This window comes from Suricata suricatta, chromosome 9, assembly GCF_006229205.1.
Source record: "Suricata suricatta isolate VVHF042 chromosome 9, meerkat_22Aug2017_6uvM2_HiC, whole genome shotgun sequence".
Classification (NCBI taxonomy): domain Eukaryota; kingdom Metazoa; phylum Chordata; class Mammalia; order Carnivora; family Herpestidae; genus Suricata; species Suricata suricatta.
The window spans coordinates 118,045,011-118,052,697 of NC_043708.1; positions in this window are offsets into that span (position 1 = coordinate 118,045,011).

A 7,687-nucleotide genomic window follows, 5' to 3' on the forward strand; every position below is an offset into this window, starting at 1 on the left:
CACTTGTTGTGGTCAACATAAAGTAATGTATATAATTTTTGAACCACTCTGTTGTGTATCTGAAACTAACACAGCATTGTTTATCAACTATACCAAAATTAAAAAAAGAGAGAATGATAGCATGGTGACGGGGAGTGAACACTGATTGGTGAATGATGCTATTCTTTTACTGACTTTCAATTCCAAAATAAATGGTGAGACTCTAGACTTTGCATTTCAACCGGAAAACAAAACCAAACTTAAAAACAGTGGGATAACTGCCTCCTCAGGAGTCCTCAGGGTTTTAAGAATTCAAACTGACAAGATACGTTTATTAGCTTTATTTCTTTATACTGGGGTAGAAGTATAAAGAACAGGTTTTTCTAAGGGGTTTTGGATTGGAAATTAGTCAGTGGTGATTTAACTGAAAAATAAAAGTGCCAAAGTATTATGGCTCAAGTAGCACATCCATTAAAGAAAATTCCTCATGACTAGAGACATTTTCTGAGAAGATTATAATTAACAGAGCATGAACCTAACCTATATTAAGAAAAGTGTTTCCTCTTCTATTTAAAAATTTATTTAGTTATTTAAATTCAAATTAGTTAAATTATAGTGTAGTGTTAGTTTTAGGAGTAGAACCCAGTGATTCATCACTTACATGTTACTCAGTCCTCATCCAAAAAAGTGCCTTCCTTAATATCCATCACCCATTTAGCCCATCCCTAAACTCATCTTCCCTCCAGCAACCATCAGTTTGTTCCCTGTATTTAAGAGTCTCTTATGGCTGCCACACTCTCTGTTTTTATCTCACTTTTGCTTCCCTTCCCCTACGCTTACCTCTTTTGTTTCTTAAATTCCACATATGAGTGAAATTATACTATATTTGTCTTTCTCTGACTGACTTACTTCACTTAGGATAATAGCCTGTAATTCCATCCATGTTGTTGCAAATGGCATGGTTTCATTATTTTTGATAGCTGAGTAGTATTCCACTGCTTATATTTTCTTTATCCATTCATCACTCGATGGACATTTGGACTTTTTCCATAATTTGGCTATTGTTGATAGTGCTGATATAAAAATTTGGGTACATGCACCCATAATTATCATTTTTATATCCTTTGTATAAATACCTAGTAATACAGTTGAAGGGATGTAAGGTAGTTATATTTTTAAATCTTTTAGGAACCTCCATTCTGTTTTCCAGAGTGGTTGCACAGGTCTGCATCCCAGCAACATTGCAAAAGGGTTCCCCTATCTCAGCATCCTTGCCAAAATCTGTTGTTTCCTGAGTTGTTCATTTTAGCCATTCTGAGAGGTATGAGGTGGTATCTCATTGTGATTTTGACTTGTATTTCCCTGATGATTAGTGATGTTGAACATCTTTTCATGTGTCTGTTTGCCATTTGGATGTCTTCTTCAGAAAATTGTCTATTCATGTCTTCTGCCTATTTCTTCACTGGATTATTTGTATTTTAGGTGTTGAGTTTGCTAAGTTCTTTATACATTTTGGATACTAATCCTTTATCTGATATGTCATTTGCAAATATCTTCTCCAATTCCGTTGGTTCCCTTTTAATTTTGTTGATTGTTTCCTTCACTGAAGCTTTTATCTTGATGTGATCTCAATAGTTCATTTTTGTTATTATTTCCCTTGCCGAGACACATTGAATGATAAGGTGCTGTGGCTGAGGTCAAAGAGGTTGTTGCCTATTTTATTGTCTAGAGTTTAAAGTTTCCTATCTCATATTTATGTCTTTCATTCATTTTGAGTTTACTTTTGTGTGGTGTAAAAAATAGTGCAGTTTCATTTTTCTACATGTCGCTGTTCAGTTTTCTGAACCATTTGCTAAAGATCACTGGATTTTCTTCCTTGCTAAGATTAGTTGGCCATATATTCGTGAGTCCATTTCTGGGTTCTCTGTTGTGTTACTGTTGACAGTGCTGCTATGAACATTGGGGTACATGTGCCCCTATGCATCAGCACTTCTGTATCCCCTGGGTAAATCCCTAGCAGTGCTATTGCTGGGTCATAGGGGGAGTTCTATTGATAGTTTTTTGAGGAACCTCCACACAGTTTTCCAGAGCAACTGCACCAGTTTACATTCCCACCAACAGTTAGGAGGGTACCCATTTCTCCACATCCTCACCACCATCTATAGTCTCTTGATTTGTTCATTTTAGCCACTCTGACCGGCATGAGGTGGTATCTCAGTGTGGTTTTGATTTGTATATCTCTGATGATGAGTGACGCTGAATATCATTTCATGTGCCTGTTGGCCATCTTGATATCCTCTTTGGAGAAGTATCTATTCATGTCTTCTGCCCATTTCTTCACTAAATTATATGTTTTTCAGGCGTGGAGTTTGTTAAGTTCCTTATAGATTTTGGATACTAGCTTTTATCCAAAATGTCATTTGCAACTCTCTTTTCCCATTCCATTCATTGCCTATTAGTTTTGTTGATTGTTTCCTTTGCCATGCAGAAGTTTTATTGATGAGTTCCCAATCGTTCACTTCTGTTCTTGATTCCCTTGCCTTTGGGGATGTGTCCAGTAAGAGATTGCTGGGGTTGAGTTCAAGGGGGCTGTTTTCTGTATTCTCCTCTAGGGTTTTTATGGTTTCCTGTCTGATATTCAGGTCCTTCATCCATTTTGAGTTTATTTTTTGAATGATGTAAAAAAAGCGGCCTAGTTTCATTCTTTTGCATATTGCTGTCCAGCTCTCCAAGCACCACCTGTTAAAGAGGCTGTCTTGTTTCCATTGGATACTCTTTCCTGCTTTGTCAAAGATTAATTGGTCGTACATTTGTGGGTCCAGTGCTGAGTTCTGTATTCTATTCTATTGGTCAATTGTCTGTTTTCGTGCCAATACCATGCTGTCTTGATGACTACAGCTTTGTAGAAGAGGCTTAAGTTGGGGATTGTGACGCCCCCCATTTTGGATTTCTTCTTCAATATTACATTGGCTATTCGGGGTCTTTTGTGGTTCCATAAAAATTTGAGGATTGTTTGTTCTAGATTTGAGAAGAATCCTGGTGCAATTTTGATTGGATTGCCTTGAATGTGTAAATTGCTTAGGTAGTATTGACATTTAAAAATATTTATTCTTCTGATCCATGAGCATGGAATGTTTTTCCACTTCTTGGTGTCTTCTTCAATACCCTTCATAAGTTTCCTATAGTATTCATCATACAGATCTTTTACATCTTTGGTTAGGTTCATTCCTAGGTGTTTTATGGGTTTTGGCACAATTGGGAATGGGATAATTTTCTTGATTTCTCTTTCTATTGCCTCATTATTGGTGTATAAAAATGCAACCAATTTCTGTACATTGATTTTGTACTTTATGATTTTGCTGAATTCATGTCAGTTCTAGTAAGCTTCTGGTAGAGTCTGTCAGGTATTCCAGGTAGAGTATCATGTCATCTGTGAAATGTGAAAGTTCGATTTCATCTTTGCCACTTCTGATGTATTTTATTTCCTTTTGTTGTCTGACTGTTGATGTTAGGACTTCCAGCACTATGTTAAACAACAGTGGTGAGAGTGGGCATGTTGTGTTCCTGATCTCAGGGGGAGAGCTCTCAGTTTTCCCCATTGAGGATGATGTTACCTGTGGGCTTCTCATAAATGGATTTTATGATGTTTAAGTAAGTTCCTTCTATCCCGACTTTCTTGAGGGTCTTTATTAAAAAAAGTCTGTATTTTGTCAAATTCTTTATTCAGCACCTACTGACAGGATCATATGGTTTTTATATTTTCTTTTGTTAATGTGATGTATCACATTGATTGATTTGAGAATATTGAACCAGCCTTGTAACCCAAGAATGAATCCCACTTGATCATGATGGATAATTCTTTTTATATGCTGTTGAGTTCAATTTCCTAGTATCTTGTTAGGATTTTTGCATCTATAATCATCAAGGATATTAGCCTGTAGTACTCTTTTTTTTTTTTTTTGGTTGGAGCCCTGTGTGGATTGGAAATCAAAGTGATGCTGGCTTCGTAGAGTCAATTTGGAAGTTTTCCTTCTATTTCTATTTTTTGGAATAGCTTGAGAAGAATGGATATTAACTCTGCTTTAAATGTCTGGTAGAATTCCCCAGGGAAGCCATCTGGCCCTGGGCTCTTATTCGTTGGGAGGTTTTTAATAACTGATCAGTTTCTTCACTGGTTATGGGTCTGTTCAGATTTTCTATTTCTTCTCATTTGAATTTTGGTAGTGCATGTGTGTTTAGGAATTTGTCCATTTCTTCTAAGTTGTCCATTTTTTGCATATAATTTTTCATAGTATTCCCTGATGATTGCTTGCATTTTGGGTTGTAATAGTTCCATTTTCAGTCATGATTTTGTTTTGGTGCTCTCTCTTTTCCTTTTGGGAAGCCTGGCTAGAGGTTTATCAATTTTGTTTATTTTCAAAAAAACCAACTTTTGGTTTCATTGATCTGTTTAAATACTTTTATTGATTCTATGTTGTTTATTTCTGTCCCTATCTTTATTATTTTGCTTCTTCTGCTGGGTTTGGGGTGCTCTTGCTGCTCTGCTTTTAGTTCCTTTAGGTGCTCTGTTAGACTTTGAATTTGTGCTTTTTCTAGATTCTTGAAATAGTTCTGGATTGCAATGTACTTTCCTCTACTACTACCTTTGCTGCATCCCACAGAGTTTGTATTTTTGTATTTTCATTTTCATTTGCTTCCAAATGATTTTTTTAAAAGAATAGTTTATTGTCAAGTTGGTATCCATATAACACCCAGTGCTTCTCCCCACAAGTGCCCCCCTCCATGACCGTCATGCCCTTTCCCCTCATCCTCCCCCTTTAGCCCTCAGTTCATTTTCAGTATTCAATATTCTCGCATGATTTGTGTCCTTCTCTCTCCCCAACTGTCTTTCCCCCTCCCCACCCCATGGTCCTCTGTTAGGTTTCTCCTGTTAGACCTATGAGTGCAAACATAACGTATCTGTCCTTTTCTGCCTGACTTACTTCGCTTAGCATGACACCCTCGAGGTCCATTCACTTTGCTACAAATGGCCATATTTCATTCTTTCTCATTGCCATGTAGTACTCCATTGTATATATATATATATATATATATATATATATATATATATATATATATATACCACATCTTCTTGATCCATTCATCAGGTGATGGACATTTAGGCTCTTTCCATGATTTTAACGTCTTCTTTAATTCCTTGATTGGCCCATTCATTCTTTAGTATGTTGTTCATTGACCTGAAAAGGTCCTGAAAAGGAAAACGAACAGACAAACAAACAGGGAACAAAAACATGCAAATGCACACACAAATCAAACAAGCAAACCAAAAGAGGAGGGGGATGGAACACAAACTAGAAAAGACAAAGGACAGTCTAAAAGCATAAAATCAGAAATCCCAGCTACAAATAAATATCAGAGTGGATGCAGTGCTAATGGAAGAGCATATACAATGAGAGAAATGACAGGGGTGGGGAGAATACGAAATTGAACATTGATAATGAAAGGAACGAAGATAATATTATCCAAAGAAACTACATAGTCTGATTATTCCAGAGAGGAAGAGAAAGGAAGGTAATGACAGAGGTGTAGAATATGCATCAAGAGAATAAATTAAATGTCACTGTTTAAGCAAACCTATAATCAGAGTGTCCAGTCCAGCAGAGGGGAAGATAAGAATGAGATAACAGAAAATATATCTAGATAGCAAGAATTGATCTAGAGCTAATCAAGGCAATGCATCAATGTTGGTCTTGCCCTGGGCTCTGGTAAAAAACCAACCAAATAAACAAACAAACAAATGCAGCTCTGCAGCGTGGATGGGCATGGTCTGGTGTAGGCAGGTCTTGGGTCCACTGCATCTCCCTGAGCTGGTCTCTGAGGCCCTGCTTGTTGGTTGTGTGGAGACAAATGGCGCCCCAATTCCTTCTTGAACCAAGAGTTGAAAATCACTCTTTTGGGTCTTATCTTAATGTGCCATTGGCTAGCCAAGATGGGCCATGTTCAAAGTCCCATGCCCGACCTCGTTTCCAGACCTTGGCCCCTGCACTTTAATGATACCACCCAAAATGTAATCACCCAGGCAAGCCTCTCCTAGCTTCGGATTGAGTAGGGGACTAGGGGAGAAGTTTCTCCTGGTGCTGCCTGGGACAGGGTGCCCAGCCCAAGAAAGCACCACAGCTAGAGATAAGATCTTTTTCCAAATGCCCTGCGGTTATAGATGGGTTGATAAGATCCCTCTCTGTCCACAGTTGAGGTATTTCTCTTCTCCAGAGACAGTTCTATGAGCAGTTTCATCCACTCTTTTTCTTTCTCTCATCTCTCCATGGCTCTACATGGAGTGGGCTCTCTCCCCTTTGTGCCAGGGTCCCTGCTTCTTTTTATCTTCCCCAGTTTGCAATCAGGCACCTATGAGGCTGTCTTCTTAGTGGACTCTCATTTTCTCCCAGACTCTTGTAGTTCAGTGTCCTATGGCTTTAGCCCTTCTTTGTTTGAGTGATGTTGGCAGGAGAAAAGTGCAGAGCTCTCTACTTCTCAGCCATCTTGCCCCCTCCTCTATGTATTTATTTCGTTACTCACTTTGTGTTTAGATTCTGCATATAAGTGAAATCTTATGGTATTTGTCTTTCCCTGTTTGACTTATTCACTTAACATAATAGCCTCTAGGTCAAATCATGTTGCAAATGGCAAAATCTCATTCCTTTTATGGCTGAATATAATTGTGTATGTATCCAAATATTCTATAAAAAGTCATTTATCAATGGTCAAATAGGTTGATTTCATGTCTTGGCTATTGTAGAGAGTGCTTCACTAAATATAGGAGTGCATGTATCTTTTTAAACTAGTGGGGACTGAAGGATTTCCCAATCATGAAATTACTGGATATTATGGTATTTCTGTTATTTTATTTATTTATTTATTTATTTATTTATTATTTGTTTATTTAGGAAGCTCCATACTGTTTTGCACAATGGCTGCATCAATTTACATTCCCACCAATAAAACATAGGGGTTCTTTTTTCTTCATATCCTTGCCAATGTGTCTTACTTCTTGTCTTTTTCATACTAGCCATTCTAACAAATAAAGGAGATATCTCATTGTGGTTTTGATTTGGATTTCCCTGATGATTAATTATGTTTAGTAATTTCATATATCTGTTGGCCAGCTGTATGTCTTCTTTGGAAAATGTCTATTCAGATTCTCTGCCCACTTTTAATTAGATTATTTAAGGGGTTTTTTTTTCATGTATGTGTTGAATTGTATCAAATTGTTATATACTTCAGATATTAACCCCTTATCATCTATAACATTTGCAAATATCTCTTCCCATTCAGTGAGATAACTTTTTGTGATTTTTTTTTTATTTTGGTGTAGTCCCAATAGTTTATTATTGCTTATTTACCCCTTGCCTCAGAAGACATATCCATAAAAATATTGCTATGACCAGTGTCAAAGAGATTACTGCCTATGTTTTCTTCTAAAAGTTTTATGGCCTTAGGTCTAATATTTAGGTTTTATTATGAAATAATCTACATAAAAGTAGCAAAAATGGTATACAGTATTTCTGTATACTCTTTCTCCTGTTTCCATTAAAGGTTAACTTTCTTAAGTGTTGTATATTTATTAAAACTAATAAATTAACAATGATGCAATAGTATTGATAAAGCTACAGACTTTATTTTTACTTTATTTTTTTATTTCTGATAATGT